Consider the following 14,372-nt stretch of genomic DNA (forward strand, 5'->3'; position numbering starts at 1 on the left):
CTGAGGTGGGGAAGGAGTTATAGGCTGCTGCTGCTAAGTCGCTTCAGTCGTGTCTGACTCTGTGCGACCCCAGAGACGACAGCCCACCAGCCTCTGCTGCCCTTGGGATTCTCCAGGCAAGAACACTGGAGTGGGTATAGGCTAGCAAGTTGTAAAATAATAGGGCAAGATTGGTTCTCAAAGAGAGAACCTCTTAAGTGAAGCCCTGATAGGAGCGCTACGGGATGACAGTGCGTGTGGTGGGGCATGGCCATTACGACTGAACCATTCTTTGAACACTCAACTCTTTCCTTTTCTTCTTTTCTTCCTTAAGAAGACAGGAAAAAAAAAATACACAAAAACTAGAGAAATGAACATCTCTGATATTCCTAAGACTTTCTGAGAGAAACTTATGCCCATTATGATATGGAGGTAATGTTGTCTTTTTCCTGTTCATAGGATTTTTAAAAGTCCAATTTTTTGATCACGTCCACTTTGACCAGCTTATCTCATCTTTTACAGTAAGGGAAAAAAGCTACTCCAAGAACATGCTTCTCTGAATCTACTGAGAAGGAGAATGATTGATGTGGAATTAAATACATTAGAAGCATATTGGTTTATAAGTGGTAGAAATAATTTTGTGCATGGCCATCTACCTTTGCTTTCTCTTCTGAGGAAGAGAAACTCTTTTGAGGAGTTTCAAAGTTATCTGCCTCCTCGTGATAGCCTGGCCAAGGTACATTATACAAAGGTTAATTTTTGTTGATCCCATTGTTATCATTTCTCCTTGACTTGTATAATATTGATGTTTTTTGATAAAAGTTTATAGGCTATATGTCAGAGATCATGGATTTGAAAAAAGTTTCTCTTTTCATTATGGTTATTTTTTATGGTTTTCAGTCTTACAGAGATGAGAGGATGCATGTGGGTCACCAGGAAGGCAACCTTTGGATAGCTGCAGGTGTGGGAGGTCAGGGGACAGGTAAAGGTGGGACAGGAGTACTCAAACTTCCCTAATGATGGTTGTCTGGAACCTTTACCTACTACCCCTGATGTTCATTATAAAAATATGCTAAAATCAAGAAACAATATAGAAGAATAAAAATGATGGGAATTTCAAAAAATTAAAAGGGACAATTGGTTAGGTAGAAGTTAAATTTTGAAAAGAGAGACTAAAGTAAGGAATATTAAGCTAAAAGGGAATGAAGTGGGAGCTAAAATAGAAGATTTAAAATCCCTACAAGGATAAAAGGTTAAGAGTTTAAAAATATAAAACACAAGAGATTTAAAAATAAAAGATAAAATACTATAAGCCAATGAGATAAAAGGTTAAAACATGAGTAAAAGCTATAATGGTTTAGGCTAGAAGGCTAAAGCCTGTGAAATGAAAAACTAAAAACAGACCATTCCTTGGGATTAAGGTTTTGGAACAGGAAATCAGAGTTAAAAATGCAAAAGAATGAAAATTTAAAAATTAAAATCAAATTAAATTCGAAGAATAAAGTGGATTAAGGGAACTATTTTTAAAAAGTAATTAGCAGAAAACAAACAAACAAACAAACAAAACCCCCAAACCAAAAACCGCTGTTTAAAGGAAATGGAGTATGTAGGAAAATTCTCAGGGCAGCCTGGCCTTCCCTGTGGGAGAGGAAGGGGCTGAGTGGAGGCTGCATTGGCTGTCTTTGGACCTGGGGTAGAAGAGCAGAGGGCAGAAGCTGTTTACCCCAGGCTGCTGTGGAGAAGATGGCATAGTAGGAGCTAGTCTGGCTTCTGGAAACTTCCTGGGGAAGCACCCTCTTCCCCCATCTTTTAAAGATTCCCTCTCACTTGCTGTCCATGTTCCATCCCCACTGCCATTGCCAGCCTTGACCTTCAGCAGCTCCCCAGTGATATTTAAATTGGCTCCTGCCCTAAGACTTTCCCCTTCCAACTCTCCCCACCCTGCAACCAGACTAATCTGAAAACTCCATTTTGGTCATGGAATTATATTGCATGAAAACCTTCTGTGCTTATCATTTAAATTATTAAACTCTCAAAAGGCTTTGTAAACTCTGACTTTAATGTTTGTTTTTTCAAATGAGTTAGAGATCTTCTATGCTAGTACTTAAAATTCAAATATCTTCTGCCTTATTTATGCTAAACCCCAAGATATCTGGAGGTTAAGTATTTTGAAGTTCAGAGTCTGATCATGAGATTTAGAATTAATTCAGAAAAAAAGGAATTCTTAATTCCATTTTTAAAAGGCAAAGTTAATTGATATTTGTTTCAGTTTCTGGTTCCCAGAGAAATCAAAGAGAGTGGGACAAAAAGAGTAAGAGAGAGATGGAGAGATGGAAAGAGGGAAAGAGAAAGAAAAGAAATAGAAAACTGGAATTCATGTGTATATGATGTACTTCTGGGAAAATCTGATTTTTGTTTTAACCAGAATGAAGATGGAACTCTCTTCTGTGTTCTCCCCTTGAGTGACTATCTTTCCTGAGTTTAAGTCCGTTATTATCTTTAAAAATGCTTCTTGAGTATTTCTTTACTCAGTTCTGAAAATTATGAAAATTTAGCTTCTCCCAGTGTTTGAGGGAGAAAAAAAAAAAAAGATTTGGGAAGTAAAACTTACCATAGTTAAGCTTATTCCAATGAGTTTTCTGCCAAAACACCAGATGCTACTGGAAAAAAAAATATTTGCCACAATTTGCTATCTGTGCCTGCTTTTTTAACAGGAGAGCAATGTAAAAGAATGAGGTAAATGGCAACCCTCTTCCAAATAAACAGTGTTTTTATATTAAAAAATGTTCTAATTAGAACTATTATGATTATAGCACTAATTCATATTAAAATTCTATTATTTATCAGGAAGTACCAGGGCCCCTCAGGGCAAATGCAGTATAAATGCTTTTCATTGTCACACTTGGCCTTCCTAAATTTTTTAAAATCTTTATAATTTTCTAGCAATATTATAGATCTTAGCATGAGACCATTTTAGATTTGGAGCTAAGGCTTATATTTCTATTTTCTCCTGTTGACTTCTGTTTTCCTTTTAATTTTTACATGGGTTTTAAAAGCCTTTTATAAGCCAAATCTTTATAAGCTGCATTTGCCATATCCTCATTTAGATCTCTTCTCAGTGAATTAAAGCAGCATCAGAAATAGAAATGAATTTTGAGAAATGAAATGTGTGTAGCTTAAAGTGAGGCAATTGAAGCAAACCTCAAGTTAGAAGATTATTCTGACTTAATATTATTTTTGTGCACTAAAAAATACTTGGGTGTCTCGTGTCCTCTATTTTCATGCAATTCTGCTCTCTGGCTCCAGCCTATAGCAGGAACAGAAGTTCCTATAAATTGTGTGATACACAGATTTTGCTATACTTCTCATAACTCTCCAGGACGTAAAAAAAAGTCCAGAAGGAAGATGGTATCTAAAATTTTCTGCCTTATGCTTTCTGAGTTACCCTGGTCTCACCTAATGTGAGGCTTGGCTTGTTCAACAGTTCATCATATTTTAAAATTTGTTATGGACTGAATGTATGTGTTACCCTCAGAGTCACATGTTGAAGCCTTAACTTCCCTCTCACCCAAGTATGGTGGTGCTTGGAGTAAGGAAGTGATTAAATTTAAATGTGATCATAATGAGTGAAGCCTTGATCCAGTAGAATTAGTGTCTTATAAGAAGAGACACCAGAGAGCTTCCCCCAACTCCCACCTTCTCTCCCAGCTGCCCATGCACCAAGGAAAGGCCACATGAAGACAAAGTGCCACAGGCAGCTGCCTGCAAGTTGGGAAGAGGGCATCTCTCAGAAACTAAATAGGCCAAAAACTTGATCTTGGACTACCAGTTTATGTTATTTTGCTATGGCAGCCCAAGAAGACTAATACAGTATTCCTGTTTGTACTGATAATAAAAGAAGAGAAATTAGCTGCAAAAAGGAGACAGGCTACAGAAGAGGTCAGGCATCTTATTTGTTCTAGATAGCATATTCAAAAGCAGAGACATTACTTTGCCAACAAAGGTTCGTCTAGTCAAGGCTATGGTTTTTCCTGTGGTCATGTATGGATGTGAGAGTTGGACTGTGAAGAAGGCTGAGCGCCGAAGAATTGATGCTTTTGAAGTGTGGTGCTGGAGAAGACACTTGAGAGTCCCTTGGACTGCAAGGAGATTCAACCAGTCCATTCTGAAGGAGATCAGCCCTGGGATTTCTTTGGAAGGAATGATGCGAAAGCTGAAACTCCAGTACTTTGGCCACCTCATGCGAAGAGTTGACTCATTGGAAAAGACTGATGCTGGGAGGGATTGGGGGCAGGAGGAGAAGGGGACGACAGAGGATGAGATGGCTGGATGGCATCACTGACTCGATGGACGTGAATCTCAGTGAACTCCAGGAGTTGGTGATGGACAGGGAGGCCTGGTGTGCTGCAATTCATGGGGTCGCAAAGAGTCGGATACGACTGAGCGACTGATCTGATCTGATCTGATCTGAATAACCATATCGTTGGAAGATGCAGAAGAGTCTGGCTCATGGAAGATACTCAGTATTTATTTTGTTAAATGAATGAATGAATGGCTAGATGAGTAAGTAGATAAAGCATCTGAGCTTCTCATGATAAGTGAACTGATCACTGAAGTGGATTATAAAAGTAATATTGCATTTCCTCCCTTAAATATTTTATATGTATGCCTCTCTTGTTTATTTCTGATTGTTTTGGGGCAGTCCCAACTAAAGACCTACTTATTTAACTTCTATTCAGAGTACATTATGTCTCCTAGTTTTTTCCTTATTCTTCATGACCTCGAGGAATACTGGCAAACTCTCCTGTATAATGTCCCCAAATCTAGATTTGTCTGATGTTTTTCTCATGATTGTACTGGGATCATGGGGTTTGGAAATCATACCAGAGAGGTGAAATGACCTTTTCATCACATGATATTAAGAAGAAACATGATAGCTGCATGAAATCACTAGTGACATTAAACTAAAGTTGTTTGTACCAAATTATTGTTACTATGTAATACTTCTGTAGTATTTGCCACAATAATACTTCCTATCTTCTGACTGGACATAGAAGATATCAGTCTCTCGTTCCTAAATTCAGAAAGGAAGGCTTCTTGCTTTTCACTAATATTATAGAAAGTGGGATATGTATATTTTTGTGTATGGTCTTATATGTAATGAATATTATTTTTTGTAGCCTAATCTTGTTTTCTCTATATGAAGAACCATGGTGAAATAAGCTGGATACATTTATAAGGAAGGGCTTTCTCTAAGGTTCTTGGTTCATTTCTGAGATCCAGATAGGAACTTTGATGGCATAAAGCCCAATTTAGCTTTCCTGGTATTAGCACATTAGGCACCTTATAAAATATAATTTATGTAATGTCCTGCCAGCCATACCACCCTCAAGTGTGATGTCATCAACACATTAAATAAGGACTTTTGGGACCTCCAAAAATAAGTTTTGGCAGGTAATCCAGGAGGTAGTGTGGAAGCAGTAGTGGGGCTCCCTTTGGTGGTTACCCCAAGTGAGGCACTGGTGAGTAATCACGGGGCAGGGTGCTATGAGCTGATGCACAAAAATAAAGACCCATGAATCTGAGTCAGACCACTTTATTCTAAAAAAGATTGAGATGTATCACTCGACTTAATGCTTTGTGGGAACATGTATATTGGAGCTTATCCAAAGTTGCATCAAATTGGGGTGAGTAAAGTAGCTTGTGGGGTTAGAGTGCTTGTCTAGAAGGGGTTGTTCCCTTGGCCAGGGTTTGGCACCTGAATGAACACTTTATGCCCAACAAGGTCTTTAAGTTATACAGCTTCAATCTTGAATTGGGCTCATTGTGCCTCAAGAAACTGTTGAAACTTTATTGGCTATTTATCCTTTACTTTCTGTCTTGGGATGCAATTTAGTGCATTCGCGGTCACAATGCAATCAAGAAATGCTTGTGACTCAAAGTGTGATGCAAGTGTGGGTAGATAGTAAAGAAAATTTCTGGATTACAGTTATTTTGACCACGAGAGTTGACTTGAACTATAACTTCAAAAGTGTCTTTTTCTAGTTCAATAACTCTTTTTGACTGCCTTTTATGTGCAAATCATTAGTTAGATGTAAAAGGGTAACAAGGAGAATAAGATCAAATCTGTACTCAACCAATAATCAAATCCAGAATATTAAATTAAAAAAACAAACTAAAAATACAGTAATAGATTTTATGAAGCTGTTTACTTTGTTAAAATATAGAGAACTATGTCGATTGGATGGACATTTCATTTTGTTAAGAAGTAAAGATGTGCCAGGGTGATGTGGCTTGTGATTTGGTCATCCATAAGCATTTCCAAATAGTGTAAATAAAACTTCACACTTGCCTTTGGGATTTTATTGTAGGGATATTATCTCATCGAACTAGAAGTCAACCTCAGACCTTTCTGTTGTATAACTTGGCAATTCTCCATACTGCACCCACATTCCTTGGCAGAAAAGGGCTCCCAAGAATTCTGCGTTCCTAACCTCTAAGTTTTCTTGTCTTCAACCACACCTGTAGTCACCACCATCATTCCTCAAGCATTCCACTAAACTGAGTACCAATAGTTAATCTACTCAACACATATTCTTAACTTTCAGAGTATTAAATGATGCAACAAGTATTGAGAGACTTGTGGAGAAAAAGAACATGTGAAAGTTTTTTAGTGCATTGTGCCATTTGTTAGTCTGATATGTCTTTCCTAATCTGTGCCTCTAAATAGGCTCTAGTTTGGAATGCATTGCCAAGTAAGGAGGACCCTGTCTCTGGTGTCTAGGGATGACATTGTTTTTCAGGGATACACTTTGTTTGTTTTCTTCTTCATTATTTATTTATTATTATTTTTTTCATGGGAGGGAGAGGGTGAGGGCTAGGGAATTTTTCTTATTTTCGTATACTCTCAACAATGCATTTAAAACAATTGTCTTTTATTTAGAATTTAGATTTGTATTGATGAAGAGCTTTTCAATGTACCTAGTTTACCATCCTATTCAAAGTGGAAGTTCTGTCTAGAAACTATAGAGAAAGGAAGTGAAATAAATGCATATGATTTTACCTCATTCCTTTCAGTTTTAGCTCATGTTTTACCCATAAAACTGTCCCTGCAGTGAATGAATGAGGTACTGCTGTCTATCCATTGATATCATTAGAACACTAAATTTTGTCAGGTTTTCTATTATACTTTCTGCAGCACCATCTTCCCCATTTCCCTACCACACACCCCACAGCTGAGTCATTCTTGGGGAATAGGAAATGTGAAAATGTGACCTGGTCTTCCTCTGAAACAGCAACAGTAAGTCAGGCCTCTTCTGTCTTCTGTCTCTAGGCAGCCTTATCAGCTGGATTGGCCTCATGCAAGAACTTGAAAGTAAGTGTCACAGAGAGGCATGAGTTGGTATATCGTTACTAGGGCCAGAGGTAGAGTTGGGTATAATCAGAATAGCCAGTGGGATCAGTGAAGGTAAAGAAACGATGATGATGAGGTTGGTGATGACAAACTACTTATATCAGTGCTTCTGATCGGTCAAGCTTCAAGTATTTGCTTTAGGCATTTTATGCTTACCACAACTCTGCAAGAGAGGTAGCATGATTTTCTCCATTTTACATTGTTCATGTGTGTTTGTGCTCAGTTGCTAAGTCATGTCCAACTCTTTGTGATCCCATGGACTGTAGCCTGCCAAGCTCCTCTGTCCATGGAATTTTCCCAGGCAAGAATAACTGGAGTGGGTTGCCATTTCCTTCTCCAGGGAATCTTCCCAACACAGGAATCAGACACATGTCTCTTGCATTGTCAGGATTCTTTACCAGTTGAACCACCTGGGAAACACACCTTGCATAAGGTCATGCAGATGGAACATGGAGGATCCTAGCCTTGAGTCCGTGTTCTAAATCTCTGTGCTGCATCTCATGAATCACTTGAGATGTCTAACTCTATGGCCTACATAGGGTCGTCCACTTGGATATTTGAAAGGAGGTAAACAACTTAGCACACACACACACGACTGAGCACACACACACACATTTCATGAACTCCTATCTATATTCATTAGACCAAGGTCTTTTTGTACATTTACATTGTGAATTAATAGTTTTGGTTTTCTGTTTTACAGGTGGCTAGTAAGATCAAGTTGTGTTCTTTTTGTGTTTAAGACAAAGATTGGGAATAATATCAGCTATGAACATAACTAAATTCAATTAAACTGCAATCTTCAGATCCTTTCCAATAATTTTTGTGCATTGGGTATCTCTCACTTGATAGAAGATTGAAGAAGAAAAAGAGTTTATTTCCTTGCTTTTTATCTAACCTTATTCAACTGTGTGTGTTTGGGTGTGTGCTCAGTTACTCTGTTGTGTCCAATCTTTGTGACCCCCTGGACTGTAACCCTCCAGGAACCTCTGTCCATGGGATTCTTTAAGCAAGAATACTGGTGTGGGTTGCCATTTCCTCCTCCAGGGAGTCTTCCTGACCCAGGGATTGAACTGGAGTCTCCTATGTCACCTTGCATTATAGGCAGATTCTTTACCACTGGGCAACCTGGGAAGCCCCTGTTCAACTGTAATATTCAACAAAAGTTTCTTTTGCTTTTAAATATTTTTTATGTGCAGTTTTTATGTTAGGATTCAGGATTACAATATTAGACAAGATGAACAAGGTCTATGTGGCTTTAAAATCTGTTCAAGGTTCAATTCAGTTCAGTCACTCAGTCATGTCTGACTCTTTGCAAACCCCGGGACTGCAGCACACCAGGCTTCCCTGTTCATCACCAACTCCTGGAGCTTGCTCAAACTCATGTCCATCGAGTTGGTGATGCCATCCAACCATCTCATCTCTGTCATCCCCTTCTCTTCCTGCCTTCAATCTTTCCCACATCAGGGTCTTTTCCAATGAGTCAGTTCTTCCCATCAGGTGGCCAAAGTATTGGAGCTTCAGCTTCAGCATCAGTCCTTCCAGTGTCTATTCAGGGTTGATTTCCTTTAGGATTGACTGGTTTGATCTCCTTGCAGTCCAAGGGATTCTCAAGAGTCTAACACCGCAATTGAAAAGCATCAATTCTTTGGCACTAAGCTTTCTTTATGGTCCATTTCTTATATCCATACATGACTACTGGAATAATCATAGCTTTTACTAGGCAGATCTTGTTGACAAAGTAATGTTTCTGCTTTTTAATATGCTGTCTAGGTTGGTCACAGATTTTCTTCCAAGGAGCAAGTATCTTTTAGTTTCATGGCTGCAGTGACCATCTGCAGTGATTTTGGAGCTCAAGAAAATAAAGTCTGTCACTGTTTCCATTGTTTCCCCATCTATTTGTCATGAAGTGATGGGACCAGATGCCATCATCTTCATTTTTTTCATGTTGAGTTTTAAGCCAGCTTTTAAACTCTCCTCTTTTACTTTCATCAAGAGGCTCTTTAGTTCCTCTTCACTTTCTGCCATAAGGGTGGTGTCATCTGCAAATCTGAGGTTTATTGATATTTCTCCTGGCAATCTTGATTCCAGCTTATGCTTCATCCACTAGGCCATTGTGCATGATGTACTCTGCGTGTAAGTTAAATAAACAGGGTGACAGTACACAGCCTACACGTACTCCTTGTCAAAGTTATAGACAAGTAAATAAGAAATGTAAATACAGTTGGATGAAATCAAAGAGATATTTCAGTCTTTTCTATGCACAGACACCTAGTTATCTTGAGCTTTTGCTATTAAAGTTAAAATTTTGCATTAAAAAATCTCCACTAATGCAAATAGAAGATAAATTTAAAGAAACTGTGGCTGTTGGTCTATGAAAATTTGCAGTGATGTTTCTCTGGCGTAGTGATATTTTACAAAATAAAAAGTATTTATGGGGGAAAATCTGTAGTTCTAACATCCTGAGGTATATATCTAAGAGGATGGCAGCAAATTGGAATAGCACCAAATGAAATTCAATTGAATGGATGAATGAAGAAAAGCAAATTTGGCTACAGAGCTCTCCCATCTTGCCCCTGACTTAAGACACATTTGAATTTGTCTTATAACATGCTTAATTTCATTCCTCATGTTGATGACTGCCCTGCTAGATTTCAATTATTTTTTCAGGTTTTATTTTTCTTTGCAAAGAATTCAGCAGTTCTTTTCTTTGTTCTGTTTTAGGAACATCTGTTGCAAATTTAGTGTTGAGTTTATTTGAAACTAACAGCTGCCCAGTAGCACATTAAGAGAAATAGCCTAGGTGAAATTTTCCTGCATATTCCTTTATGAAAAGGCTAATTTCTAAAACTTTATCTTTAATTACATTTAAATTACGTAACAAGAAAGATATAGGAATGACAACAATTTTTCCGTGTAGCATGATGTATCAATGTTTTGTGTTTATGATAATCCTAATGTATTTAATCTAAATATTTAGATATTTAAAGGCTACAAAAGCAAAAAAAAAAAAGTTGGTTACAATTTGAACTTGAGGCCAGCTGGTTTATTGGCTCCTGTTTAATGTTTTCCAAGTGAAGTGCCACTGCCCAGAATACGAATTCTTTGACAAATTCCCAACTCATGTCTGCCTACAAATCACATTAAAATAAATTTGAATGGTCTAAAAATTTGAGTTTTTGAGAGAGCTTACTTTTAAGAACAAAGCAAACAACAAGATACTACTAAAACAATCGTTAAAAAGAACCACAAATCTACTACAAGACTAGACTCTACAAATCTCTGGACCTCTTGTTACTCATGGAAGAAGTTATAATTAATTCAGTAAAGAGCATGTATGAAATGTTTGCAAAGTCTCCTGTGGACACATAAAATACAACAGCAAATTCTTAAAACCTGTAATCTGTGGAATTGCTCAACCACCAAATAGGACGTATACTCATATAATTTAAATCTTTGTACACTATTAGGCTAAGCTTCTATCTATATCACCTCTTACTCCAGATAACAGTCCTGAGAGGGGAGGATTATTGCTAACCTCATGTAGAGGAGGAATGGAAGCTGAATAATTCATTTAAAGTCATGTAGCAAATAGATGCCCCAAGTCTAAGGTCACTGAGCTAGCAAATGACAGGCATGTGAGTCTCTCTAATTCAAAATCCCATCTGGTTTACTTCAGTCGAGGACTCCTCTTTTAGGTCTGTCCTGGGAGAGTGTAGAATTCATAGAGAAGACAGTAGGGATGGAAACCAAGACCCAGAAACCCTGGGCAATTCTCTAGCAATATGCTGCTTTTCTCTTTTAACTCCACCCCCTGAAGGTGAAGCCCTTTCTACCTTCTCTTTTTCCCTTTCTTCTTACCTCTATACCCTTTGCTTCCTTTGTTTTCTGTACTGCTTATTCCCACTATGTACTAAAATGGGTCATTCTTTCTAAGTGCTCACCAAAATCTGCAAGACAAAGGGAACACAAAAGATAGCTAAATGAAAGACAGAAAGTAGAGAGACCAAAATATATCATTCAAACCTTGCAGCCAAGTTTGGTTTTTCTGTTCTCTTCAAATAAACTAGACAAAAAGAATCACTAACTTTTGAAAATCATAGCATTTTTAGAGCTAAAAAAAGCACAGAGGTAATCAAGTCAAAAAACCTTTACTGTAAGGATGAAGGAAGTGTGTTCTAGGGAGCAGGATTGACTTATACAAAGTCACAAAGCCAGAAGTGGCAGGTCTGGGTCTCTGCTGTGGGAGCCCTCAGGCTCAGCTTAGGTCCCCTCCTTTGAATCCAGGTAATGGAAGGGAAACTCTTTAATGGCACACAGAGAGACTGCTTGGCTTCTTTCCAAGCAGGGGATTCCACGCCATGCTGGATGAGGCTTTGTGTTCTGAAATTAGGTAGACCTGGGTCCAAACCTCAGCCCTGCCACTTGCTGTCTGTGTAATTCAAGTTCCATTGCTTACTTTCTTTAAGGCCCAGTCTCCTCATTTGTTAACAAGTGGTTTGTATTTCAGGCCTTCTGTATTTGTTGAGAGCATTAGGTAGATAGAATAGAAAAAGGAGTCCAAGATGGTGGCTAAAGAAAGCAGTGACTAGAAACATCATGCAGGGGAAAGGGGACAAACAGAGAGAAGAAAGAAGCAGAGGACCAGAGTGAGAACCTTTGTCAGGAAAACACACCCCCTTCTCTGGTTGCCCTTGAGCGTATGACCATTTTCATTCCTTCCCTGCTTGGTGGCAGGTACCAGCCCTATTTTGGATAATGTTGAACCAGAGGAGGAGAGAGCAAAAAGGGAAGCCAAGAGGGATCAAGGTCACTCCTTCAGGGTCAGTCAATACTATCTGTTGTCTATTTAATAAAGTTTTGCTTGCTTGAGCTGTAACTAGTCTATTGTTTCAAACCATTGTTATGACAATAATTGAGAAATCCTGCCTGCTTGAGCTGTAATTAGTCCATTGTTTCAAATCTTTGTATCTACAAGACAAGAACTGAGGGAGAGAAATAAACCAACCTCACAAGAGAAAAAAAGGAAATAATACTTAACATTTATAGACTGCTTGTTTGCTCTGTGTCACATTCTGTGTTAAATGTTCTACCTTGATTTTTTGATATAATACTTATAATGTATGCAAAATGCTTAGACCATATAGTAGTACATATGTGTGTATATCGTGTGTGTGTGTGTATGAGCACATATATGTATCAGTTAGGAATGTGTCTCTCACACACAGACATACACACACACACACACACCAGTCAGGAAGTCAGGAATTTCATTTAAACCTTGACTACATTGACTTGAATAAGTAACAGTGTCCTGTGATAAGAAGTCCAGGGCCCTCATGGTTGTCCCATGAGGCTACCAGGGCTCCCACTCTTTCTGTCTTTCTGTCCTTCCCAAAACCCTTGGTAGAAGGCTTCCATGCTCATGGTCACAGAATGAGTGTTTGGTTATATTACTATCTGTGCTTCAGGTAGTCAAATAGCAGGAAGGAAGATAGTAGGGAACCCAGTGTTCTTGCTTGGAGAATCCCATGGACAGAAGAGCCTGGCAGGATATAGTCCATGGGGTTATAAAGAGTCTCACATGACTAAAGTGACTTAGCATGTGCACGTGTGTGCACACAGACACAGACACACACACGTATATATGTGGGCTTCCCTCATAGCTCAGTTGGTAAAGAATCTGCCTGGCTTTCCTGTGGCTCAGCTGGTAAAGAATCTGCCTGCAATGTGGGAGACCTGGGTTCCACCCCTGGATTGCGAAGAACCCCTGGAGAAGGGAAAGGCCATCTGATGTGAAGAGCTGACTCCTTGGAAAAGAGCCTGATGCTTGGAAAGATTGAAGGCAGGAGGAAAAGGGGACGACAGAGGATAAGATGCTTGGATGGCATCACCGACTTGATGGGCATGAGTTTGAGCAGCTCCGGAAGTTGGTGATGGACAGGGAAGCCTGGCTTGCTGCAGTCCATGGGGTCACAAAGAGTTGGACATGACTGAGCAACTGATCTGATTATATATATATATATATGTGAGTATATCCCTCCAACACAATCATATATATTCAAACATACATTTTATTGTGAAGAAAACAGCTACTTATCATAAGTAGCAGTGAACCTTAGTATATATATGGAGGTCAGGGATGTGAATATGATGTTTCAGCCCAGTGAATTGGTGGCTGTGATTCAGGGCTGGGAAAAAAGCAAAAAAATATCACAAAAACAAAATGATTTGTTGCATATTGAAGTCACTGAAACAGGCTTCATAAAGGAATATGAGCGCAGAGAAGAGGCAAATCAGCTAAGACACGTGATCAAAGGGATAGCTACGGAAGGAAACTCACTAGGTGGAGAGATTGTACAGGAAAGAAACGTCTATAAGTAGGAGATCTGGAGGGTGCTTTCACTCAAGAAGTTAGAAAACTGACTGGGTAAGGGGGCGGTCACCTAACCTTGAGGTCAACAGATGGAGGAAACTGAAAAGAAATGACTTGACCTCCTCACTGTCAGGACAGAAGAGAGAGAACAATCAAGAGGGAGAGAGAAATCTCCAGTTCATATGTGGGACAGGAAGGAAGTCAGGATTAGAAAGGAAATATAATAGCTAGTAATACGTTGTTCCAAGTTGAACTGAGTAATGAATCTGTATACTTACATTTCATGACATATAATAAAATAAATTCTCCACCCTCACCACCTCCCCGGGCTTAGTTCCACAGCCCTTGCTGAGCCAGGTCACTGGGGAAGACAAATAGTAACAGAACACAGAGCCAAGGCTGAAGTCTTAGAAAAACATCTCCTGAGACACTGGCTGAGAACCATAGAGTTGCTTGTGGCACAAACTTTCTGGAACGTTTCCATTCTAAGATACTCAGAGCCCATTTTATAGGCCTTTGTGACTTGAAAATGAATGGCCTATGGACTAGATCCTACAGCTTAATAGAGGACAACATGACATCTTGTGGGTATAAGTTCTTGTT

This window comes from Bubalus bubalis, chromosome 4, assembly GCF_019923935.1.
Source record: "Bubalus bubalis isolate 160015118507 breed Murrah chromosome 4, NDDB_SH_1, whole genome shotgun sequence".
Lineage (NCBI taxonomy): Eukaryota > Metazoa > Chordata > Mammalia > Artiodactyla > Bovidae > Bubalus > Bubalus bubalis.